This window comes from Nyctereutes procyonoides, unplaced genomic scaffold (assembly GCF_905146905.1).
Source record: "Nyctereutes procyonoides isolate TBG_1078 unplaced genomic scaffold, NYPRO_anot_genome, whole genome shotgun sequence".
In the NCBI taxonomy this organism is placed as follows: Eukaryota; Metazoa; Chordata; class Mammalia; order Carnivora; family Canidae; genus Nyctereutes; species Nyctereutes procyonoides.
In genome coordinates this window covers 28,737,708-28,764,766 of record NW_026575047.1, presented here as the reverse complement: position 1 = coordinate 28,764,766, position 27,059 = coordinate 28,737,708, and the positions used below count along the sequence as shown (strand labels likewise).

Below are 27,059 nucleotides of genomic sequence, written 5' to 3'. Positions count from 1 at the left end.
TGCTTCAAAGATATGTTCCAAAAGCTGTGTTTCCTTTTCTAAGCAACTTTCAAACATTGACTTTATTAAACAATTCATATTTATGTATTTTAAATTAAAGTATTTAAAGTTTATATGGGATCATTTTTCTGATTCTCTGTTTTAACTGACTTTCCACTTCCATGATCAGTATAAGGGCTTCTCCTGTTGTCACTGCCTTCTGTTGGCATTGTTTATCTTTCTGTCTTTTGTGCCAGGGCCTGGAATCACTGAAATGGGCAGTTTCTGGATGCAGACACCCTGGGGGGGGGCCCTACCTGTTCCACCCACCCCCTGATGCGATCTTAGATATGCAACTCAGTCTCAGAGAGACTCCCTTTGCAAGGATGGGGCTGGGCTATCACTCCACTTCATTGGATGAAAACGCAGGTAATGTACATAAAGCTCTAAGCATAGGGTCAGGCACACAGCAAATAATCAATGATAGTTTTCTCCACTATGATGTCTTAAATTTACCATTAATGTAATCGGTATTATCTTTTATACTTTCAAAACATATTTTTTCCAGCATAAGTTTTAGATTGCCTGGCATGGGGAAAAATCATTTTCATTACTCCCAGAATCTTAGGATTTTTCTCAGAATAGTAACAGACAAAAAATGATAACATTAGCTTGTGTTTTGATGGCATTTTATAACTTTCAGATTCCATGTGAGTGGCGCAATAGGCCTCATTTTCCGGGCTAGTTCAGGATGACAAATACAGAGAGGTTAATCTCGCCCTGCTCGTGGATGGGGAGAGTGGACTGACCCCACATCTCCTGATACCAAGCCCGGTTCTTTCCAGCCAATGTTGTCCTGTGTACACTCTTCCGTGTGAGCCAACGATGCACCGCATGGTAAAGCAGCCTTCCCTGAGAACCTGGAAACGGGTCCAACTTGGAGGAATCTCATTATCACTTTTCGAAGCTTTACCCTGACTGCATGTTAAGTTGTATAATTTTTCTGGATTTGGATCTCGGATGGATGCTGGTTATTGGCAAGTACTGTATCTCATTCGGGAAAAATTTTCTTCAACCTGTATTAAAAGACTGGAAAAGAAAAACAAAACAAAAATCCTTCATATGAAAGGCATTTAGGGATTGTACTGCTATTTGACTTATAAAGAAAATGGCAACAGTTCAATAGGTTTATTATCTAATTTTTTTTTAAGACCTAAGGATTTATGCCATCTGGACCTTATGATTGGTCTCTGTTCAGTTTCTCCATGAAACCCCTCACCTCTTTTTAGCCATGGCTGGGCTTCTCTCATTGTCCATATACATGACAGTTGTGGACTTTTAAAAATTATACATAAAATAGGATCTTGGTCACTTGGAAAATTGTGACATTAGTGATGTTTGGTACTTTTTATCTTGTATATACTTTTTAATCCCATCTAAATTTTCTACATTATTGACTGGGGTCAAATCATTCTGCATTTTTGCTGTGTTTTTCGCTTTCCCCAGCTTTACTAGATTTGGAAAGCTTAATTTATTCTTTTCTCTATTTTATTATGCTCACATTCACCCTTAAAAGAATCAAAATCTCATCCAGAAACAACTTACTGGCTTCTTCCTAGAATTTATGATTTTAAGAGAGCAGCAAACTGATTTAATAAAATGGAAGTTCTTTTTGAAAGTGTTTTTGCCATTGTGCATGTTCATTTCTGTTCTGTTTTTTCCCCCTCATACTATAGCACGTACCCAGCTAGACCTGGTTTGAATCCCCAGCTATTTTTCCATTCTTGTGAATTTTTAGGGTCCTGGAAGGACAGATATGTCTAAGAAGGAATTTCCTGAGGATCCCTGGGTGGCTCAGTGGTTTAGTGCCTGCCTTCGGCTCAGGGCGTGATCCTGGAGTCCCAGGATCGAGTCCCACATCGGGTTCCCTGCATGGAGCCTGCTTCTCCCTCTGCCTGTGTCTCTGTCTCTCTCTCTCTGTGTGTGTGTGTGTGTGTGCCTCTCATGAATAAATAAATAAAATCTTTTAAAAAAAAATAAAAGAAGGAACTTCCCATGTCCTTGCCATACTTTAGTGCGGTCTGCACTCCTCACGTGTATTCTAGAATGATCCCTCGCATGTGGCTATTTGGGGCGTGGCGAGGGAAAGTCAGGATGAAGATAAACACTAGGAGGAAGGAGTGGGAGGATTTGGAAAAGACTGTTTCTCTCAACAGCACACAATCATGTTAAACAGAGAAGCTAGTGGGCGGGATTTAGATATGCTTCAAGTCCACAAGAGAGGTGGTTAGAGCTTAAAATTAAAAGCCTTGATTTTCTAGAATAAAACTTCCCAAATTTAAGGATGTAGGCAGTTCAGAGATCATAAACCTTTCGAGGTTCAGCCATCTTCACTTGTAACATAGAATTAACACTTGTCTTGAAAATACACAAAACAGTCCTATTTTAAATTATTTTTATTTTTTTTAAAGATTTTATTTATTTATTCATGAGCAACACAGAGAGAGGCAGAGACATAGGCAGAGGGAGAAGTAGGCCTCCCTGCAGAGAGCCTTATGTGGGACTCGATCCCTGGACCCCAAGATGACGCCCTGAAGCAAAGGCAGATGCTCAACCACTGAGCCACTCAGGCTTCCCCACAAAGGAGTCTTTTCTGGAAGATGAGTTATTTAGGAATTTTCCTACAACGGTAAACATTACCTACTCTTTTTGTACATATAACACCCTTGAACACTCACTCTTCATCTGGTGAGGAATTCCACTCTGTAGAGTCCATTCCTCCTAAGGTAGAAACCCAAAGTCTCTTCCCCAGACTCCTTTATAGCTTTGGTTTATTCACATGAACAAAAATCTATCTGCAGACTGCCAGTCAGTCTAGAAGCTAGTGATACCCAAAGGTGGGGTCCCAGAGAATCCATGCTGTGAGGATGGCACAGCTGTATCCAGAATCCAGTGGCTGCAGGGCAGAGCTCCTGGTGGTATCAGAGGTGGGGGTTCAGTGTTGCAAATTACAGTGCTCTCTCTGCGGGTGGCAGAGAGGTTACAGTGAGGTTACAAAGTGATTTGGGTTTATTCCTTTACCCTTTAAACCTTTATTTGGTTTCCACAGTGATAAGGACAGAGCTGCTCATAGAAACTCATAGAATTGGTGGGAAGATGAAAAGATAACGCAGGTGAAAACATCAGCACTTGGACTTTCTAGTTACCATGAAGGTCGGTTCCTTCCTTTCTTTCCCCATAGTCTCTGTTCTATTTCTCTCTCCAGGGTCCTGGGCTAGTTTTCTCATGAACTCAAGAGTCCTGAGCTGACTGAACAAGAGTCTACTAGATGTAAGTCCCCAGTTCTTTTTTTAAATTTATTTTTATTTTTTTAAAAAGATTTTATTTATTCATGAGAGAAACAGAGAAAAAGGCAGAGACGTAGACAGAGGGAGTCTCAGGGAGTGATCCTTTATTCATTTTATGAGCTTAAGTTGTTGCTCAAAATACAAAAATGTTTCCATATAGAAACCTTCATTTTAAGGTACTGCATGTTTAACAAACAAACAAATACCTTTCATCTGTATAATGTTATTTAATCTTCATAAAAATCCCTAATAGTACATTATATAATTTTCATATTGGAGATGAGGAACCTAAAGTTCAGATAGATAGAACAAGGATCTTACACAAGTTCTAGGGCACAGATTAATAAATAATAATACAATTAATGGACTTTGGAACTACATAGTAGATTCAAGTCTCTCTACTTCCTATTTATTGGGTGACTTTGTTCAAGTGACTGAACTCTGTCTCTCAGTTTCCTCATCTATAGAATGGGGTGATGGATATGATAGTACCTTTCTCAAAGCCTTATGATGATAACTAAATGAGTTTTAACTATTCCTGGGACAGGTCTTGGCATGCAGAAAGTGCAGTAGAAGTGTCAGATATTATTGCTATAAAACTAGTAACTGATAGAGTCTGAACTTGAACTGAAGTCTTCTGATGTCAAATTTGGAGCCAGAAAAACCTAGATTCTAATTCTTATTGCACTATGTAAAGGCTGTGTGAATTTTTGGGTGAGCATTTTCTTCATCAATTGGGAATAAAAAATACATACATAACAGACTACTCATGAGGTTAAATTTGTCTATATAATAAAGAAACTACATAAATGTACTACAGGAGCCTGATGTACATCAGCAGTAGTAGACTGTTCCACTTCCAAGTCCTGAGCAAGTACTTTTATGTCTCTATTTACATATGATATGATGATTAATACCAATTGCTATGGAAAGCTTAGTGTACACAGTGCTACATTTCTTGACTCCTTTACTTTTTAAAATGCAGGGAGCCCAATGTGGGACTCGATCCTGGGACCATGGGATCACTCCCTGAGCCAAAAGCAGATGCTCAACCCCTGAGACACCCAGGTGTCCCTAAGTCCCCAGTTCTATGGCAACGCAAAGAAGAGGCATTCCACCAGCCTAAGGGATGAAGACAAAAGGGCAGGGGATGGGGCTTCTAGGCAGAGGGGACAAGAAAGCAAAGGATAGGCTCCAAACCACTTGGCCTCAAGAAGGGATAGAAACAGGAATATAATCTGGTGGTCTGGAGGGCTTGGGGGGGCTTGCGGTTCTGCTCTTGCAGTTTGTTTGATGCTGCATAAACATAATTATTGACATGGAAAGTTGTTTACAATATGCTGTTAAATGATAAAAGCAGGTTACAGAGCAGTAAATGCACTATGAGACCATTTTTGTGTAGTGTAGATGTACCTATGCGTACATATGTGTATGTATTTTATAGAGTATATATATATATATTACTACAGTATATACTCATATAAATATCTGTTTTAACAATATTTAATTTTAGGTTGTGATATTGTAGGTGCCATTTAAAAAAAGTATTTTAAATTACCTATAGTTGATGATTTTTCTTAAATGAATATGCATTGTTTGTGTAATAAAAAGTTAAAAAAGAGAAAAAAAATCATGTTCCTAAATAGTCTTCAAACACATGATTTATTTCACTGATGGTCTGTTGTTGGATATTATGTGGTTTCCAGTTTGTCCCTATTATAAAAAATGCTGGCTTTAATCAAGTAGAGTTTTGTTTGTTTATTCATTTTTTTCTTAGAAAGGTATTTTTGATTACTTGAGTGACTTAGTTTAGCTGTTTTATATCTTTTTCAATATATGTATTTTAAAGACTTTATTCTTCCATTTGACAGAGAGAGAGAGAAAGAAAGAGAGAGAAAGAGCACATAAGCAGGGGGAGCAGCAAGCAGAGGGAGAAGCAGGCTCCTTGTTGAGCATGGAGCCTGACATGGGGCTTGATCCAAGGACCCCAGGATCATGACCTGAGCCAAAGGCAGCCACTTAATCGACTGACATACCCAGGTGCCCCCTTTACAATGTATTTTTAAGGAAAGAAATTCCTTTTTTTTTTTTTTTACGTTCCCTCCTCTTTTCTACTTCTTTATAAAATGTCCTGAATTTCCAGAATAGATGAAGCTCCAAGGTAAGCTGGAACTCTAATTTTCTGGACATTCACAAAATGAGATAATACATGCCAAATCGCAAACAGAAGGCAAGTGTTGCAAACTGCTCTCTCCATCCTTAAGTAAAGAGAACACTTCACACAAAGACTAAAGGTGAAATACCCATGCTGAAAAGTCTCTTTAAAACAGTAGACATTTTACATTTTCTCACTTGATCATCAAAACAAAACCAAACTAAACCATAAAGAATATTTCTTTTCTACATGTTCGTTTTGCCAACACATTCCTTTATATTAAAAATGAAAAGACCTTAAAATACTCTCAGAGATAGCAAAGCCTTGGAGAGCAAGTTTACATGCAGGGCTGGAGATATTCATTAAAATTGTAATTAGACTCACGATTAAATTCATTCACAGTAGAAACTTTGCTTGTAAGTGTTGCTACAGGAAGAAACCTCCGTCTGAAAATTAGTTCAGCAGTCTGAGCGATTTTAATTATGCAGAGTTGATTATCGCTAGAGAAGGAAACCTTTATTGCAGCCACAGAATGAAGATCTTCTTTTTTTTTTTTTGTTTCCTGAGCTAATAATAATAATATAGGTCTATATTTTGATATCCAAATGTTTCTCTAGGCAAAGAAAATGTGAGAAAATTTCCACAGCAGGACAGCAGAAATTTTGAAATGATCACCCTAGGAGTAAGGTACACAATGCTGCATCTTTTTTTCATTACACTGATCATCTTTGTTTGGTTAAGGGAAAGGCAAGGAGATGGAAATGGCATTTATTTAACATCTACTACGTGCCATCCTCTGTAATAGGCAGTTTCTTTTCCCAGGTCCCACTTTTTTTATTTTTAATTTGTTTTTATTGAAGTTCGATTTGCCAACATATAGTATAACACTCAGTGCTCATCCCATCAAGTGCCCTCCTTAGTGTCCATCACCCAGTTACCCCCACCCCCTGCCCACCTCCCCTTCCGCAACCCTTTGTTTGTTTCCCAGAGTTTGGAGTCTCTCATGGTTTGTCTCCCTCTCTAATTTTTCGCACTCAGTTCCCCTCATTTTCCTTATAATCCCTTTCACTATTTCTTATATTCCCCATATGAGTGAAACCATATGATGATTGTCCTCCAATTGACTTACTTCAGCCAGCATAAATACCCTTCAGTTCCATCCACATCGAAGCAAATGGTGGGTATTAGTCCTTTCTGATGGCTGAGTAATAGTCCATTGTGTGTGTGTATCACATCTTCTTTATCCATTCATCTGTTGAAGGACATCATGGCTCCTTCCACAATTTGGCTATTGTCCAGGTCCCCCCCCCTTTTTTTTCCAGGTCCCCCTTTGTATTACTGTTTCCATTTTATAGATGAAGAAGCTGGCAGTGGGGAACTCAAGTGAGTGTCCTGGAAGGAGGGCTGAATTTTGCTGTGTCTGACCTCAGAGCCTGTGTTTCACTCTCTCATTAGGAGGAAGAAATCCCAGGCGGGCTTTCAGAGTTGCTCTTCCTTATCTGGTGGGTGAGCATTCTCATGTGCTGTGTGCTTCCTTTTACACTGTTATACACTATCTTAGCAAGTGCTTGCACTCCGACCCTACGTTGAGTGAGTCTAGGTGAGTCTGAGGGCAGTGCTTCTAGAGGTCTGGCCCCACTCCCTACCTTGACCCAAAGCCTCAGAGGCTACAGGGCCGTTGAGTGCTGGGTACAGTGGAAATGCACTTGAGGAGATGTTGGGAAATCTGATTTTTGTTCCTAGATCACCCATCTGTTAGCTGTGTGATTTGGGAAAGTCACTTTATCTCTTTGGTGCTCATTTCTTCCTTTTTAAAATGAATGGGATATGGGCTTGCTTGGTACTGGAGGCTCTCAGAGCAGCAGGATTCCAGGATTCCTTGATGTAGGAATGCAGGCAACACTGACTCTATCTTTGGCTTTCTATCTTCTTCATGCCGGAGCAATGACCTCCCTTGGGGCTACATGTTCCAGGCCCATTGGAAGTAATGTATGCCTTGACCTGAATGCAGGAAGGTTCATTCTGATCTTCCCTAAACTTGTTTAGATAATAGAGATAACATAATTTCTTCCCTCCCTTGCTGTGGCATACAGATGGTGCCATGAGATCTGTTACATTTTAAACCATTTGACCTCACCAAAATGACCTCTGTATGTCCCCTTGCTCTATGGAATCTGTGGACTAAGTTCCTGACTTTGTGGAGAATGACTGGATCATCACCTGCCCCATTTCTCAGACAGTAACTTACCTTAAATGAAACTGTGTAAGTAGTATGGTATCATCTGTTTCATTTTTCTGGGTCTCACAGTGCCTTTTCAGTTTGAAGGACACTCTACTGTTTCTCCTCTACCTTCTAATATGTGTCCATTGAACTTTCAAAGTGACCACAGGTGGAGAGTCTCATTGGAACTCCAATGCCTCTCTTCCAGAGCCCAAAGCCCTTCTAAGTGCTCCTGAGTTCAAGCCCCACCTGGGGTCTAGATCTTACTTTAAAATCAAACAAACAAAAAACAAAAAACAACTTTTGACAAGTCAAACAGTAGAGAGAAATATAATGAACTCTCATAAACCCATTATGTAGATTTTTTAAATTATTATTATTAGAGACAGAGAGAGAGAGAGAGGCAGAGACACTAGCAGAGACAGAAGCAGGCTCCATGCAGAGAGCCCAACGTGGGACTCTATCCCAGGTCCCCAGAATCACGCCCTGGGCTGAAGGAAGCGCTAAACCACTAAGCCACTGGGGCTGACCCCATTATGTAGATTTAAGAATTGTTTACCTTTTCCACATATACCCACAACATTGGTCATATGTATATGGTTGTGCTGAAATTTAAAGAAAATTATAGATATAATTTCATTTCAGCCACAAATACTTTAGCATACATCTCTAAAAAGTAAAGGTCATTTTTCTACATAAAAGTCATGCAATTTTCACACCTAATACAATTAATAATAATTTCCTCAAATCATTAAATAGCTAGTTCATGCTCAGATTTCCATAATTGCCTATTACAGCTGACTTGTTTAAAGGAGGATCCCATCAACATCCCTATATCACATTTGTTTTTTATGTTTTTAAAATATTTTTTAATCTAGTAAGGTCCCCCTCTATTTTTTTCTCTCATGACATTGACTTGTGGAAGAGTTTCAAGAAACTGGGGCTCATTGTCATGTTGAAAGTTTCTCTTTCTGAATTGTCTGATTGCTTCCTCACGGTGTTAGCTTTCTTGTTCTGCTATACCTCTTGAATAGACTGAACATTAGATCTGAATATTGAGTAGATCCAAGGTAAACATTTTGGTAAGAATGTGTCATGGATGATACCATGTCTTGTACACTTAATAACCTTGGGAGACAAGTGAGGTGGTGGAAGGTTGGCTTCACCCCTGTCAAGTTACATTGCCTTTGTGACAACCATGTAGGCTGTGAATAAAACTTTGTTATCAGGTCAATATATAATTCCCCATCAATCTTTCACCTATGTGTCTTAGTATCATTGATAATCCTTGCCCTTATCAATGATTTCATTGGCAGCTGACAAATAGTATTTCCTTTTTTAACTATTAGTTAACATTCTTCTATAAAAAGGTGTTTTCAAAAAAAAAAAAAAAGGTGTTTTCTGAGAGCTCATTTTAACAAAGCGTGGTCTGGATCCCCAAGGTTGGGATCTTTGGCTTCTTGCATTAAGTCTTATACCAGGATTTAACTTAATTGGCTTTAACTTGGATTTGAAGAGTATTTCTCAGGATTGCTGGATTCAGGATTCCCTTTCCAATAAGCTGTGGCTTCCAAGGAAACAAAGGGAAGCCTAGTTCATAAAATCAGAAAAATTTCCTTTTCTCTTGAAAACCAAAGAAACTCACTTGGAAACAGGCAACGCAGTGCCTCTAGAATATCTTGAAAGTATATATTATCAGCAAGGCTCATGTAGATGATAAAGAATTGTCCTCCCCAGAACAACTTTCTTCTTCAAGTTGAACTGTTAACTTCTGACATATCAATTACAAATTGATTCTTAGGAGACACATTCTTAGGAGACACAGACTAAATCAGCTTGTTTCTGCCATCTTTGCTGTGAGCTGGGGGCTTTTTGTCTTTTCTTTGTGAGTTACAAGCATCTTGCTCTGACCCAAAGCTCCAAAAGATGTGAATATTTATAGACTACCAGGGCTTGGGTCTGTGGTCCATGATGATGTGAAATCCAACCTTTCAGAGTTTCCATGAAACAACCAGAGGGTAAAACAAAAACCTCTCTAAAATGGCACATATATAGGACATCAATTTGGTGGATGCCTCCACTTAATTGATGACGTGCAAGCAAGAAATCAGTGAGAACACTTATTCCTGAAGTATCTGGGCTTTAAACCTCCAAATCTTAAATAGAGAGCCTAGATTAAACCTGAGATGTATCCTGACCATTAGAAGTAAAATAAAACTTTGATGAAACCAAAGAGTTTTTGCAGGAGTGTCACATAAACTGTGTTAGTGCATTGTCTGAAATGATGTGGCTTGGAGTTAGGCAAACCTGGGGTTCCAGTTCCAACCTTTATCACTGGGTCAATTTATTAGCCTTTTTAAAGCTCAGTTGCTTCATTTGTCTATAGCTAGAATCCCATGGGAGCAAAAGTTGGAACTCAGAGATATCTTTGATATCTATCATCAGAGGTATCTGATGAATTCATGGTTCTGTCATGCTAAGAATCATTTGGCAGGAAGGATTTTGGCCCAAGGGGAATGAGAGCAGAGGGTTTTACAGATGCCTGAGGGTGGAGAGGGAGATGTGAGATTTATAAGGAGTCTGTGTCAGATGACTGTTTTTAAACTTAGCCTCAAGGCTATGTATAATCTGGAGGTAGAAGCGGTCAGAATTTGAAGGGAGTCTTTGGATTGTGGCTCTGAAGGTTCACCTACATGCCCAGGAGTCAAAGCGAGGGGGTGGACCTCCATAGATCTTTCCCACACTCTGCATGGAACTCAGTATGGCCACGGTGTAGTGAGGATAACAGAAAACAAGGCCCCCTTTTTCTTTGCAATGTTAAGAGCTGATGATTTTGGAAGCCCCACAGAGAGAGATGCTTGTTAGGAATATCAGTTTTCTTCCAGAGAGAGCCAGTAGAAGGGAGCTGAGGTGAGGTGCCAACTTCAAGGGTTTTCATAGGCAACAGGCCTCATGGAGGGAGTGTCCAGAGCTTTAGAAGGGTGACTGTGAGCTTAGGTGGAGCACTCCAGCATCCTAGAGATCCTGTAGAAGGGATGCAGGTGGTCTGCGAGGTTTACATTGAGAGCGTTAATGGTGGTTTGAACCTATTTGCATTTACAGACTTGTGTGATAATCTTGCTAGGGATAGATTTACAGGAGTTAGTCCTACTGCAAAGAATTGCCTTGGGGATGAAATAAAGAAAGTGTCTAACACAACACTTGGCGCAAAGCAGCAGTTTGAGAATCGTTAGCTCCCTCATGTTTTATTTTTATCCCCATCTCCATGGAGATATATGAGGTCTTCTTTTGAGGTCTAACTCTTTGGGTAAGTGTTCCCATTGTAATGTTCATTGGTTTATTTATTTTGCTGAGTTTTCTATACAAGAACACATTTTCTTATTGCCCTTTTGATTCCTTTCCACTGTTCTTAGAAACAATGGCAATAACAACCAAACATGGGTGGCCTTCCATTAAAATCCCACAACTGTAAATGGAGCTGGTAAAAAAGAATGTGTCCAAATTAAAGCGATGAATGTGCTCCCATATCCTTGTTAATGGCACAGATATCCAACCTGCATGACTTTTTTTTTCAGTCGTGCAAGAGGCAAAGGTAATTTACAAACACTCATACTCTCTTTGTCACGCTATTGACAAAAAGACTCAGAGAGAACATAATACACCCTTGTTGAAAATAAACATGAGAAAGCCCTTAAGACATTCAAAGGAAGGTCTATAATTTAGAGCAAATTTTTTAGCCTGAATAAATCACATCTGTTATTTCCTTAGTGCCAAAGAAAGGCTAGGCTCTTCCTGGAATGGGACAATTCTTTCTACATTTGTTTCCCAAAGGGCCTTGATGATGTCAGGAAGTAGTGCCCTCTGTGATATGGTCAGGCAAAAATTGACCAGTAACTGTTAATTATGGAAAAGGATCATTTCTTATGGATCTGAGTCCAGTCATTTGGCTTGAATGATCCAACTGAATCAACTGAAAACATATTGCAAATATACTTTCTGAATTTTAGTAATAACTCTCTTATTTAGAATCTCTCATGACTTCTTCCCATCCCAAGTGAACACTTGCTGTCCTTTAAATGCAAATTCCATCACCTCCCACCATCTCCAATATAATAATTTAGCATCCATTTTCCATGATGCCTCTGTGTTCTGTATTTACTTCTGTTGGGGCACCCATCATGCATTTTGCAGATGTTCCCAACTTATCATGATCTGACTTATAATTTTTAAACTTATGGTGTGAAAGCAATATACAGTAGAAACCATACTTCAGGTTTTGAATTTTGGTTTTCTGGGCTATGACGTGCAGTACATACTCTCTTGTGATGCTAGACAGTAGTAGCAAGCCTCAGTTCTCAGTCAGCCACACGATCATGAGAGCCAACAACAAATACACTGACAGCCATTCTGTATCCATACAACCACTCTGGTTTTCACTTTCAGTACAGTATTTAATAAATTACATGAGATAGGACAGCCCTGGTGGCACAGCGGTTTAGCGCTGCCTGCAGCCCGGGGTGTGATCCTGGAGACCCGGGATTGAGTCCCACATTGGGTTCCCTGCATGGGGCCTGCTTCTCCCTCTACCTGTGTCTCTGCCTCTCTCTCTCTCTCTCTCTCTCTCTCTCTCTTTCTCTCTATGTCTCTATGAATAAATAAATAAAATCATTAAAAAAAATAAAAAATAAATTACATGAGATATTCAACATTTTGTTATCAAAGAGGCTTTGTGTTAAATAACTTTGTCCACCTATAGGTAATGTAAGTGATCTGAGCATGCTTAGGGTAGGCTAGGCTAAATTATAATGTTCAGTAAGGTAAGTGTAGTAAATGCATTTCAACTAACGATATTTTCAACTTACAATAGGTTTATCAGGATATAATCCCATTGTAAATTAAATAAGATCCATATAGATTTTTGGTTTTATGCCTGTGTTCCTTACTAAAGAGTTATCTCCTTGAGAAGAGGGCCTCATTTTTCTACCTTTTTGTCCCCAGAATGGAACTCAGTTCCTACCTGCAGAGTAACGTTCAATAAATATTTGCTGAAGTGGTTCATAGAATCTCAGGTTTGGAAGGAAACTTTTTGGTCATTTTATAAAGAAAACATAGAATATCAAAGCAGAACATCTGAACCATGCCCTCTCCGCCTTTAGCAGAGGGAGTATGGGGCTGGGTCAGGATCACACAGTGAGCTAGTGGCAAGCAGAGGCCAGAATTCAAAAATCTTGTACCAGTTCAGAGGTATAACACTTGAGTGTTATCTATTACCATGAAAAAAAAAAAAGTGGGTTGTGTATTCCAGTTCACTGGCCAGGTCTCTTCACTGTAAAATTTCTTTGTGTTGTTTCTAGACCAAGCTATAGTATGTTGCATTTCCCAAATATATTTATTTCCCCATGAACTCTTTTGTCATGTACTATCTCACTGTACTGATGTTCCCCAAAAAGTACTTCAGAAACACAGTTGTGGTAGGCTAAATAATGCCCCGCCTCCCAAATGTTCAAGTTATAATCCTTAGAACCTGAAGATATGCTAGGTTATAAGACAGAAGGGAATTAAGGTGTTGGATGCAATTAAATTTGCTAATGAGCTGACCTTAAGATTATCCTGGGTTATCTGAGTGGATTCAATGTAATCAGATCCTTAAAAGTAGAAGAGGGAGACAGAAGAGCTCAGAGTGATACATGATGGGAAGGACTGAATTGGCCATTGTTGGCTTTGAAGGTGGAGAAAGGGGCCATGAACCAAGGAATGCAGGTGGCCTTTAGAAGCTGGAAAGCACAGAAATGGATTAACTCCTAGAATCTCCAGAAAGAAAATGTAGGTTTGCCAGCACCTTGACTGTAGTAGAGTAAATAAACTATTCTAGACTTCTGACCTTAAAGTGATAAATTTGTGTTCTTTCAAACCACGAAGTTTGTGGTGATTTGTTATAGCAGCAATAGAAAATTAATATATTTTTGTTGTTGTCACAAACTGCATATTTGTTGTGCTTCTACATAAGCCTGGAAATTGTTTATTCTTTTTTTTAATAATTTTTACTTATTTATTTATTATAGTCACAGAGAGAGAGAGAGAGACAGAGAGAGGCAGAGACACAGGCAGAGGGAGAAGCAGGCTCCATGCACCGGGAGCCTGACGTGGGATTCGATCCCGGGTCTCCAGGATCGCGCCCTGGGCCAAAGGCAGGCGCCAAACCGCTGCGCCACCCAGGGATCCCGGAAATTGTTTATTCTTAATTATATTGTTTGCATTGATGTCTCTATGGTGAGGAGAAATGATTGGCCTAATTGGCTGTAAACTGATCCCTAAAAACCACATTTTCTACAATTTTCATAACTCATTCTGAATTCCATTCTTTTTTTTTTTTTTTTTTTTTTTTTTTAAGAAAGTCACTAGGTCCAGCCACACTCAAAGGGAGGAGATTACCAAGAACCTCAGTGCCAAGAGACAGGGACCATTGGGAGCCACTCTAGAAGATGCCTTCTTCTAGACAAAAAGGGATTAGTGAATTTTTTTCCATGTTTATTTTTCTTCTCTTACTAGCAAGTTTGAAAGCTTCTTGATGTTCTATCACAGGTGAGGTGACCATATAACTTATCATCCAAACTTTTTGAGATAATGAAATGAATGGTGCTATAAACAACTATCCTGGGGGTAATAACTATAACACAGACTGTCCCCAAAAACCAGATGTATGGTCAGTTGAAGGTAACATTTCTGGTCCTATTCCTCAATCACTAGCATAATGCCAACATATAACAAATATTAATATTTGTTAATTAACAAATATTAATTTACAACATGTTAATGTTAACATTAACAAATATTAAATATTTAATACATACCTGCTTATGGAATGATGAAATGATTCCAAGATACACAAAGGCACCTGGGCCACTAAATGTATGGTTCTTATGCAGCATAGTCTTCTTAGGAAGGCTAAGAAACCCTCTACTCCATTTAATCCTACCTTTTAATTTAAAAAAAATCTATGACAACAGAGATTACACTCTAGGAATACATACCAACAGAAGGGTGAGTGTTAGATTACATAGCCATTGCCTTTAGCATTTGCTCTCATGAAAACAAGGCCGTGTAGTATGTGGTGAAGAGCTAGTTGGGTCTCTGGCATTGGAGACTTGGAGGCTGCAGTCCTAGTATGTAACTGTGGGAAAATAACTTGACCCTTGTAACCTCAGTGTGCTTACTTATAAATGTTATTTGACTAAATGTGAAAATATGCATAAAGCACTTAGTACATTTATTCAACACATCAACAAATATCTGAGCATTACTATGTGCCAACATTTAGTTCCTGGAAGCGAGAATCTTAGGATGTTTTATCCCCCTTTCAGTTTCATTGAGATATAATTGACATATGGCCTTTTATAAGTTTAAACCATATAGATAATGATTTAACTTACATATATCATGAATTAATTACCATGATAAGCTTAGTTAACGTCCATCACCCCATATAGATTTTTTTAAAAAAGGAAAACATGTATTTTTTCTTGTGATGAGAACTTTAAGGATTTGCTCTCTTAGCAACCTTCAAATATGCCATACGGCAGTGTTAACTATAGTCATAGTGTTGTACATTATATTCCCAGTACTTACTTATCTTGTAATGGAAGTTTGTACTTTTTGGTCACCTTCATTCAATTCCTCTATCCCCATCTGTCCTCAAATATATTTGAGATATGTGTATTGCTATACAATCTGGGGTTTACCAGAGTCCATAACAAACTATATTAGAATTCCTAAACTTACAGTAATTTATCATTTTAACTGTCAGTGATAGTAGGAACTGAAAGCCATAACCAATTTAAGACAATGCTGATACGCCATGGATGAAGACAGTTGGTCCTTTTAAATTACAGGAATTTCAATTATTTACATAAGTTCTTTCAGAGAAAGAAAATTCTCTAAAAGAACTTTTAAGTTTTGTACCCAGATGGCATGGTAGAGTAATAAATTCAAGTTTTCAGTACATTAAAACTGTTGCCATTTCTAGTTCATAAAAAACAAGTCTTTGTAACCCTTAAATAACTTATAGTTACTAATAATTCATTCTTAATTATACATGAAAATAGGGTTTTATACATTTTGCCTTTTATAGAAGAAATTTGAATTTCAGATAAACACTGACCAATTTTTTAGTGTAAGTATTTCCCATGCAATATTTGGGATACGCTTGAGCTAAAAATTATTCAATGTTTATCCAAAATTTAATTTTAACTGGATGATCTATTGGTTAATTTTATTCCTAGGAATTTTATTCTTTTTGATGCTATTGTAAATGAAATTGTTTTTCTAATTTCCTTTCCAGGTTGTCCATTGTTAGTGGATAGAAACAAAACTAATTTGTGTGTGTTGACTTCGTGTTCAGCAATTTTTTGTGACATCTCTAGGGTTCTCTATGTTAATGATTGTGTCATCTGCAAACAGAGGCTATTTTACTTTTTCCTTTCCAATATGAATGTCTTTTATTTCTTTTTCTTGCCTAACAGGACTTCCAGTACTATGTTGAATAGAAGTGGCAAAATAGTCTTCCCTGGGGCACCTGGGTGGCTCAATGGCTGAATGTCTACCTTTGGCTCAGGTTGTGATCCTGAGGTCCTGGGATCAAGTCCCACATCAGGCTCCCCAGAAGGAGCCTGCTTCTCTCTCTGCCTATGTCTCTGCCTCTCTCTCTCCCTCTCTCTCTCTCTCTCTCATGAATAAATAAATAAAATCATTAAAAAAAATAGTCTTCCCTATCTTGTTCCTGATTTTGGAGGACAAGTTTTTACCACTGAATGTGATATTAGCCATGGGTTTTCATATATGGCTTTTATAATGTTGAGGTAGTTTCCTTCTGTACCTAGTTAATTGAGTGTTTTTCTTTTTTATCATGAAAGAGTGTTGAATTTTCTTAAATGTTTTCTCTGTATGTTTTTCAATTGAGATGATGGTGTGGTTCTTTTCCTCCCCCTTTTACTGTTAATGTGGTGTATTACATTTATTGATTTTTATACATTGAACCATTCTTGCATTCCAGGAATAAATCCCATTTGGCCATGGTGTATAATCCTTTGAACGCCTGTTGAATTATATTTGCTAGTATTTTGTTGAGCAATTTTGCATTAATATTCATAAGGGATATTGGTCTATAGTTTTTTTTCTTCTTATATTATTTTTGGCTTTGGTATCAGGGTAATGTTGGCCTTATAGAGTGAGTCTGGAGGTGTTCCTCCTCTTCAATTTTTTTTGGAGAGTTTGAGGAGGATTGGTGTTAATTTTTCTTCAAATGTTTGGCTAGAATTCACCAGTGAAGCCATCTGGTCCTGGGCTTTTCTTTATTGGAAGGTATTTGGTTACTAATTCAATTTCCTTACTAGTTATAAGTCTGTTCAGATTTTCTATTTCTTCACGATTCAGCCTGGTATGTTGTGTGTTTCTAGGACTTTGTCAATTTCATCTGGATTATCAAAATTGTTGGTACACAATTGTTCATGATATTGTCTTAAAATTTTTTATTTCTATAAAATTTGTTGGAAGGTCCCCTCTTTCACTTCTGGTTTGAGTCTCCTCTCTATTTTTCTTAGTTAATCTAGCTAAAGTTTTGACAATTTTGCTAATCTTTTTAAAGAACCAACTATTGGTTCTGTTGACTTTCTTTTTTGTTTTTCTATTCTCTATTCCACTGATTTCTGCTCTAATCCTTATTATTTTTTTCCTTCTCCTAGCTTTGGATTTAGTTTGTTCTTCTTTTTCTAGTTCTGAGATCATTCCTGTAACCTAATGTGCACATTTAAAGCCATAAATGCTTTGAGTGTCACATATTTTTATTTGCTAATACGGCAACACTACCTATGAAGAACTATGACTTCTGTCTTATGTGTGCTTCCTCTCACGCCCACTTTCTCAGTATGGTAAATCGAGCTGCCTTGCTCTGAACTGCCCCTCCAGTCAAACAAGGATGAGAGGAGGACTCAGAGCCAGAACTAATGAGGACCTAAATCTTGTCAACAACCATATGAATGAGTTTAAAAATGGATTGACATCTCATTTGAGTTTTTAAGACGAGTATAGACCTGGTCCACACCTTGATTGCAGCCTTGTAAGAGATCAGGGCCAGAGGACCTTGCTGAGCCATGGCTGATTCCTGACCCACAAGAAATTATGAGATAATAAAAGTTTGTTGCATTAAGTCACTACATTTTAGGGTAATTTGTTATGAGGCAGTAGGTAACTAACTGACACAGTGTCTTAACATTTTCTTGAGGTGTACCAATTTCATCTACATGCTTTTCTTTTGTATATATTTTTTACAACCTTGAGAAATGTACCTGGCACATATATGTGATATATGAGTTACTCAGGGATATGAATTTGAGAATCTGACATAAAAGTAGATCATTTAAGTGACAGTCTAGATACAATAAAAATATCATATGAGTAAGCATTTTATTGATAATAAAACAAATAAGAGTAAGAGTTTTGTTGGAACTGCTGAAGAGGGTACTCCTAAGAGATTCAGTAAGCAGAAAATAAAAATGAAACAGACAATATTTATGGAGTCTTTTCAATTATACACTCTTTTCAATTTAGGGAACCTAATAAAGGGCTTATGTAACAGCATTTTAATTTTTTTAAAAATTTTTTAAAAGATTTTATCAATTCGAGAGAGAGAGAGAGAGAGACCCAGAGACGCAGGCAGAAGGAGAAGCAGGCTCCCTGCAGAGAGCCCAACGTGGGACTCAATCCCGAGTCTCCAGGATCAGGCCCTAGGCTGAAGGCAGCGCTAAACCACTGAGCCACCTGGGCTGCCCTGTAACATCATTTTAAAATTCTTGCATATATTGATTAAACTCACTATGATGTATTAGTCAATGGAAGACTCTGTAGTCATTCAAGATAAAGGTCCACAGATATATATCTATAGAATGGAGACTTGTTCACAGTAAAATGTCTAATGAAAAGATGGGTCAATTGTAAATTTAAAAAAATTTTTTTGCTATTATAAACAGTACTATGATGAACATCTTCATAGCAAGATCTCTGCACACATCCATGATTGCATTAGTCTTGATTCTCTAAAGAAACAGAATGAGCAGGAGAAATTTAGAAAATTAGAAATTTCCTAATGTAATTATAGAAGTTGAAGACCTAAGAGAGCAAATGATATAGTTCCAATCTAAGTCTAAAGGCCTGAGAACCAGGAGACCCGAAGTTGTTCTAGTCTGAGTCTGAGTCTGAAGGTAGGTGGAGACTGATGTCCCATCTCAAAGACAGACAGAGAGAAAGAATTCTTTCTTACTTAGGCTTTAATTCTATCCAGGCCTTCGACTGATTGGGAAAGGCCCACCCACACTGAGGAAAACAGTCTACTTTACTTAAGTCTACAAATTCAAATGTTAATCTCATCCAGAAGCACCCTCACAGGCACACCCAGAAATAATGTTTTACCAAATATCTGGGCACCCTGTGTCCAGTCAAGTTGACATCCCAAAATTTAGTCATCACAATGATTATATACTAAGAATGAATTCCTAGAAGTAAAATTGCTAGGTTCAGTGTATGCCACTTTTTAAGGGTTATGTCTTGGTTTAATCCATTTCTGATCATTCCAGGTGACCATGATAATGGATTTTATCCTTGTCTCCAGTGTCTGCTCCAGCCTTTGCACATTGCTAATGTAGGTCTCATAGGAGGGACTCATCAAGTCACTTGCCTCCAATCTCCCTACTCACTATCATTGAGTGGTTTACTGGCAAATTCTCCACTATTCTACTGCTCTGCTAAATCTATTGCTAGGTGGCCTTTTTGTTTGGTTTGGTTTTAAAGACATTGAATTACTGACAGTTTCAGGATCAATATATGTTTACTAGACACTATTCTTTGGTTAAAAATCCACCAGTTTTTCCTTGTGTGTGTGTAAAACAGAACACAACTGTTTATATTCAGAAGGAAACTAACCTGACTTTATCTGTAACTTAATTACCATGAAGTCCCATGTGTGGTCTACAGAGCTGCATAAATTAATAATGCTGTAATTGTGGAGTTCACATACCAGGAATCGTTACTGCCCTTCTCTAGAGAACCAAGCTAGCAAACTGGGTTTGCATTAACCTGTATTCTCTGAGTGGACTTTTTTTTTTTTTTAATCTCCCTGAACATTTCCACCCCTGTCCTGCCCTTTTTGTTATGTCCCTTCTACTCTCCTTGGAAGCAGACTGTGGCATGCTTATAATCATTGCTTCTTCTCTGGGTGACTATTGAAATATCCCCTTAATATTTCTCCATTATAATGCAAGCCGTCAATAGCACAATGCCTTGTTGGCCTGCCTTTCCAGGACAAAGTACAGAGCCATTCCATTACTCTGGCATCCATCAGGACAATAAGCCACAAATCTTTTTCAGTGCAGCTCCAGACGTGGCTGCCTTTGGGCTGGAAGGCAGGGAGAGACAGGAATGTTTCCCCAGTATGGAGAGAAATCAAACGCGTGTATTCTGGTTTCTTCTGCATGTGCTCTTTGGAATGAGTCACCATGTACTTTAACTAGAGGCTGTGATTGGAAGGAAGGAAAGTTTTCTTTGGTGAAATGATTCAGTCGGAGAGATTGCACAAGTCCATTGGGGACAAGACTCCAATATGTGCTTAATTTTCTTTGGAGGATTTGCTAATGATTGGTGGGAGCCCCAGTTCCTATTTATTACTTACTTTTCTTAATAATGAAAAAGAGACCATATGTTGGGTGTGCAGCTTGCTGATAAACTCACTTGGAGCAATGACTGGCAAGTGTGTGTATTTTGTACACTGTGCTATTAAGGGGGGAAAATCCTAAACTCTATTAAGAAATTTGCAGCCTTTGAAGCTGGTACTACTTGGCCTTCAAGGTTTATGCTAATATCAGCTGAACATGTGAGGCGTTAAGTGTTTTATTATTTTTTAGAAGAATTTTGAACATTTCTTACCTCACTAGGAACATCAAAATAAATTCCAGATGGATTAAAGAGTTAAATATTTTAAAACCTTAACTGTTAGAAAATCTGGAAGAAAATAGATGCGAATATTTATCAAACCTCCTGAGGGGGAGAGTTTCCCAAGCTTAGAATTGATGGAATAAATCACTAAGGATGTGATTGATAGATATGACTACATCAAAATTTAAAACTTTTATACATCAAAAAAAATAACCAAGATTAAAAAGCAATCAACAAAACTAGAGATGGTATTGTAGGAAGTTTGACAAAGAGTAACTTCTTTTAATAAATATAAAACTCATATAGATTCAATTACACAAATACCAGAATCCCAGTAAATACATGGAGAAAAGATATAAATAGGCAAAATACAAATATGAAGTATATTGATAAATGACTAGAAACTTTTTTTTACCTTTCCCAACTAACCAAATAAATGCAAATGAAAATAATAGGGAAGGCTTATTTTCCCCTTTCAGAGATTCCCCACTAAATTATCTGGTATTTTAAATGAAATAAAAATATCCAATGTTGACAAGAGTGCAGGAAAATAATTATTCTCATTCATTGATGAGGGGAAAGTTAACAGATAACATCCGTCTTCTTAAAAATCCCTTAAAATAAAAATTTGTATTATAAATAACTGGAAAGACAACTTTGTATGATGAAACTTTAGACTGGTTTTAAAGAATGTCCCTCTTTTTCCATTTTTTCTGGTTTTTCTATATTTTCTATGATAGTGATAATATTGCTTTTAATCTAAAGGAAATCATAAGTCTCATCAACTTTAGCTTTGTGGTGCCATGGAGCCCTCAACCAGGTTTTTTTTTTTTTTTCTAATGCCACTTCTAATGCAATTATACCATTTTCTCTTTCTTCTTCATCTTCTTCTTTTTTAATTTTTAAAGAAGGCCCCATACCAACCCTGGGGCTTAAACTCATGACCCTAAGATCAAGAGTCACATGCTGTACCAACTGAGCCAGCCAGGTGGTCTTATTTTCTCTTTCTTAGTATCAAAGCTCTAGACCCTTCTATGCATAGAACCATACCCCCCTTTCCTGCCATCAGTATGGCACTATTTTCTGACATTTAAGTCCCCCCCCCCTTTTTTTTGCCTATGGCCTTGACCAATACTCTCTCCTTCAAATTTGATTGTTTTCCCCATAAATCTACTTTTAACCCCAACTTATTTTCAATTAACTTTTGTGCCTTTACTGCTAGTGCTTATTCTTCCTGAGTCTTCATTTCCTCATCTATTAATTGGGTACAATAATGGCATCTACTATACAGTAGAGTTATTGTGAGCATTTACTCAAATGAGAAAATGTAAATAAAAGTCCTTTGCAAGCCTTGACACCCTAGGCCAATATCGTTGTTCTGGTGATTATTGCTTACCCTGGCTATATTTGTATTTCAGAACTGTGGCCACAAAAGTAGTTGAATATTTTCTATCCCAGCTCCTGAGGAATGATCTAATTTGCATACATGCCAGGAGAATGAGGAGTCCTGTGCTCTGGGAAGGAAGTTAGAGAGCTCTGCCTTTGCTTCTCAGCCTCTTTATTTGTCCTGTATCAGAATGACCTTGATGCATCTTTCCATAGTGTGTTAGACTGGTGGATTGCTTTTTACTGAGTGCTTACCTCAAATTGCCAGGCATTTCCTAGTTCCAGGAGCTCTTCCAGGTGTTAGGTGAGAGATCAGTAAGGGATCTCCTACCCTTCAAGGGTCTACAGCCCAGAGGAGGAACATTGGACCTGTAAACAGATGGTCACAATCAACATGGTCCATTCTATAATGTGCATATAGTTAAGTACACAGAAGAGCTAGTTGGTTGTTCAGTCTATCCAGGACACAGAAGAGTCAGGGACTAGGGCAGGCTGGGGATGGCTTTACAGAAGGAGCCTTTGGAATGAGCTTTGCAAGGTGCAGAGTATTTTTCTAGATGAGAGGTGAGTTAAAGATCCTCTGTGCCATGGGGAAGGTTTATATAAAGCCATAGTGAGGTGCAAAACTGTAGCACAGGGCAATGATGAAGACTCAAAATGTCTGGAATACATCCTGGGGGAGATAGATGGGTGAGGTTGTAGAGGGTGAGTTGGCAAGACCTTAGCCATTGGGGACTATGTTTATCTTGATCAGAAAATAGGTATCCACATCTGTGATCCAGAAACCTAGAAGCTGTACTTCTAGAATTATATTTTTCAGATTTTAGGATATAATACAGTAATTGTACTGTGTGTATCATATATCTCCCAGCAGAGCCTGAGGTAGTGCCCTGTGATAATCCCATTAGTATTTCTGATGCTGAATAGTCACACTTAAGAAAGAAAGAAGATAAAGAATCTTATGTTAGTTTAGACCAACTTTCGCTCCCAAATATGTAGGAGGAGACTCTGGATTTCAGAGATTATTGGATTTTAAAATCAAAGGTAAGGAATTATATGTAAGAGGGCAACCTGGGTGGCTCAGTGGTTTAGCACTGCCTTCAGCCCAGGGCATGATCCTGGAGACCTGGGATCGAGTCCCACGTCAGGCTCCCTGCATGGAGCCTGCTTCTTCCTCTGCCTCTCTCTCTCTCTCATAAATAAATAATTAAAATCTTTTTAAAAAAGGGAATTACACGTAAGAAATGTAGTAGGTTTTCTTGTTTTGTTTTGTTTTAATATTGAGGCCAATAGGTGGCCACTGAAAGATTCTGCACAGGGAAGTGACATAATCTTATTGGGTGATAGAAAAATGTATGTGCAGCCTTTGTAGAGGGTAAATTAGGAGAGGAAGCCAAGGGGTTCTTTGATTTTCTCCGAACTCTCCTCCTGACCCTTTTGGTCTCTTTGAATCTCTTTTGACACTTCTGTTACTACTTTTTGGTGCTCTAGAAGGAGATCTCTTTGTAGGTGCAGTCCTAACGTGCTGGTCCTTCTTCCCAGGGGCATGACTTTCCACTCACCTTAAGTCCCATTTGCCCTGGAGACTCCCCCTTGTCCTTTATTCCTCAGTGTTTATAGTTCTGTTTCTACTTTCAGAACTTCAGCACTCTCTAAGAGAAGGAAAAAGTCATCTATGGGTGAGGATGCAGCCCAGAGACAGATGTGACAGAACAAGTTGGTGTCCAAGATGGTTCTAGATCTCAGCTGCTATGGACTGAGTTTTTGTGTCCCTCCACAATTCACACAATGAAGCCTAGTCTCCAGTGGGATGATATTTGGAAGCAGGGCTTTTTGGAGTTAATTAGGTGGTGAGGATGGAGCCCTTATGAATGGGATTAATGCTCTTATAAGGAGAGACAGAAGAAACAGGATTACTCTCTGTGCCTTGTGAGTAGGATGGCAAACCAGGAAGAGAGCCTTCACCAGAACCCGCTCATGCTGGCACCCTGATCTCACGCTTCCAGCCAGCCTCCAGAACTTCGAGAAAGCCATGCCTGCTGTTTAAGCCCCCAGTCAGTGGTATTTGTCATAGTAGCCTGAACTGACCAAGACCCCAGGTCTCCGTGACCCTGTTTTGGAATCTTTTCCTCTGCATTGATGTCAGTGAGCAATGTCATTCGGAGAGCTTGGTGTGTGTCTTGGCTGTTTTCTTCTTTTTTTTTTTTTTTTGGCTGTTTTCTTCTTAAGGGACAATTTGAAAGCAGGATTTTGTGGTTTCTTTTTTATTTTTTTCTTTATGATGCTAGAGAAATGATGGTTTAGATTTTAGTTTAGCCTTTTATACTAGATCAGCATTGATGAGCTGGAGTCATTATTTCATTACTTTTTTTAAAAGATTTTATTTATTTGAGAGGGAGAGAAAAAGAGCAGGAGGAGGGGCAGATGGAGATGGAGACAGAACCTGAAGCGGACTTTACCCTGAGCACCAACCCTGGTGTAGGGCTGGATCCCACAACTGCAAGATCATGACCTAAGCCAAAACCAAGAGTTGGATACTTAACTGACTGAGCCACCCAGGCATCCCACTATTTCATTCTTAACCAATGATGTTTTTGATGTACAATAGTATGGTTATTATTGTTTACGGATAATTATTTTACAACTTCCAATTGCTTCTTACTAGCTGAAGAGAAGACAGCTGGCATAATAGGAACCGACTGCTAAGGAAATGCTTCCTAGCTCTTTATTGTTTTTCAAACTATGGTGCTGCATCTTCCTTCCTTTAACCATGAAAAGAAGCAGTTTGGAAAGAAGCTTGTGCAATACTTATAAAATAGCATATCATCTAAAGAGCGTTATTTAAATAGGGTATTCTCTTTGCCAAGTGTTTTAATAAACATTCAGTTACTAGGTAGAAATGTTAAAAAGAGGAAAGAGAAAAATGCATCTATGAAGATTTCACACACCCTAAGCAGTGTATTTTTTTTTCCAGCTATTTTATTTTCCTTTGCCCCCTGCATTTTCTCTGGCCACTGAAACAGGAATTACTCCCACAATACTTTGCAACAGACACATGTGAACTATACTGAAACATAGTTCAGGTGGTCTATAAATAGCTCACTGGAATAGCACAGTGCTGCTGCTGGGAGACAGGAAAGCAAGGCAAAATCCAGAGCTCAACAAAGCCTGTCAGAACATTTCAGGAGGAGAAGTTTGATACATTTAGGCCTGGTGATCTTTCATGTTGGATCTGACTATTGGGGTTTACCGATCTGGCTGTTGGGGATTGTCGGATACCTACCTAACTCATGATCACAGATGATTTCTCAGGGTAGGGAAGACTGGATCTCAGTTGTGAAACACAACCTTGGGCACGTAACTTTTCAAGATAGTTTCTTCATATGGCAAACTGATACATCTGCATCAAAAGATTGTTGTAGAGTCCAAATGAGATAATATGGAAATATATAGTGTTACACTCAGCACATAGAAAGAAATGCTCATGACACAGTAGAGAAAGCACGTTCTTTGGATTCATGACCCCTGGGTGCAAATCCTTCTCCCTCCCATTTACTCAAGATGTAAACTATAGTAAGTTACTTAACTTTTTCAAGATTCATTTTCCTTATTTATAAAATGATGATAACAAGTTGGTAAGATAATGATGCTAAGAGTTCAACTTATTGGGGGATCCCTGGGTGGCTCAGCAGTTTAGCGCCTGCCTTCGGTCCAGGGTGTGATCCTGGAGTCCCTGGATCAAGTCCCACATCGGGCTCCCTGCATGGAGCCTGCTTCTCCCTCTGCCTGTGTCTCTGCCTCTGTCTCTCTCTCAGTCTGTGTCTCTCATGAATAAATAAAATATATTAAAAAAAAGAGTTCAACTTATTAAACAATTATTCATCAAGTTCATAGTGTCAACTAAGCACTGTTCTGGGTGATGGGGATAAAATAGTGGGTAAGACTTATTCCTTCCCCTTACAGTGCTCAGATACTCATCATAAGGTGGATAATTGAACAAACAATTATAGTAGAGTGTGATAAGCATCATGTTGTGTAATGACAAGGCCCAAATGGGAATGCACCTATTGGGGAAACTAATCTAGAATCTGGGAGTTAAGAGAGATTTTTTAAAAGAAGTGATGGCTCAGGTAGAAACTGAAGAAAGTGCAAAAGTTAGCTGGTTTAAGTGTGACTGGAAAGAGTCGGTTATACATAATCATTATCTAAAATATTTTATATTTCTCACTTCATCCTCACAGTGATCCTAAGAAGATCCTATTATTACCCCAATTTTACAGAGGAAGAAACTAAGGACTAGAGAGAGCCATGTCCAGATTTACTCTAGAAGGCACCTTTTGGAGCCTTTGTGAGCTCACCACAATTTTCTTTCTTCTAGAAATGCCTTCATTCCAGTCCCTCTGCCCACAGTGGTGTCTCTACCAATGGGCTTCTGCCATAGTTATGTATTCTGATCCATAATCGATTAGACTGAAGATGAACATCTCACCAAAGGTTGGCCACATATGTTACCTTACCATTCTATAATGCCAATCCTATTATTATGCTTAATAGAATAAGTGAGGCAACATAGAGTTTAGCTTTAAACATAATCTCAGAAAAATAATGTATTCAAAATACCATGTGCAATACCTGGCACATAATAGATAAAAATGAATGCTAGTTCTTTTTTCCTCATATCCTTTGTTCAGTAGGGTCACAAATGACATACTGACCTCAACCTAACACTAACGTGTTCAACAAGCTAGAGTCATGTTTTTCTCACTCATGTTCCCAGTTCAGATTTAAACTCTTTACATTCTAAAATCTCTCCCCAAAGGCAATTCCTCCTTTAGTCAATAACCCACTCACTTGAAACTAGTTCATTAAATAATAGCTTCTAGAATTTTTCATTGATGGCAATGGAAGCTCCAGATGACCATATCTTGTCTATTTCCCTCCGCAGCTAGGGAAGAGTAAGAAGAAACATTTATTTTACCAAGAAAATAATAAC

The 27,059-nt window shown here is 38.3% G+C and overlaps 1 long non-coding RNA gene across 1 annotated transcript; it reads right to left on the bottom strand.

The window, feature by feature from the left end:
- Positions 1-31: 31 nt before the first annotated feature.
- Positions 32-27,000, bottom strand: LOC129510554 (uncharacterized). Its single transcript, XR_008664614.1, has 4 exons — positions 26,918-27,000; positions 25,350-25,466; positions 22,322-22,435; positions 32-1,068 (listed from the first exon to the last, which is right to left on the bottom strand). It is a non-coding gene; the product is annotated as an uncharacterized LOC129510554 (long non-coding RNA).
- Between the last annotated feature and the right edge of the window lie 59 nt (positions 27,001-27,059).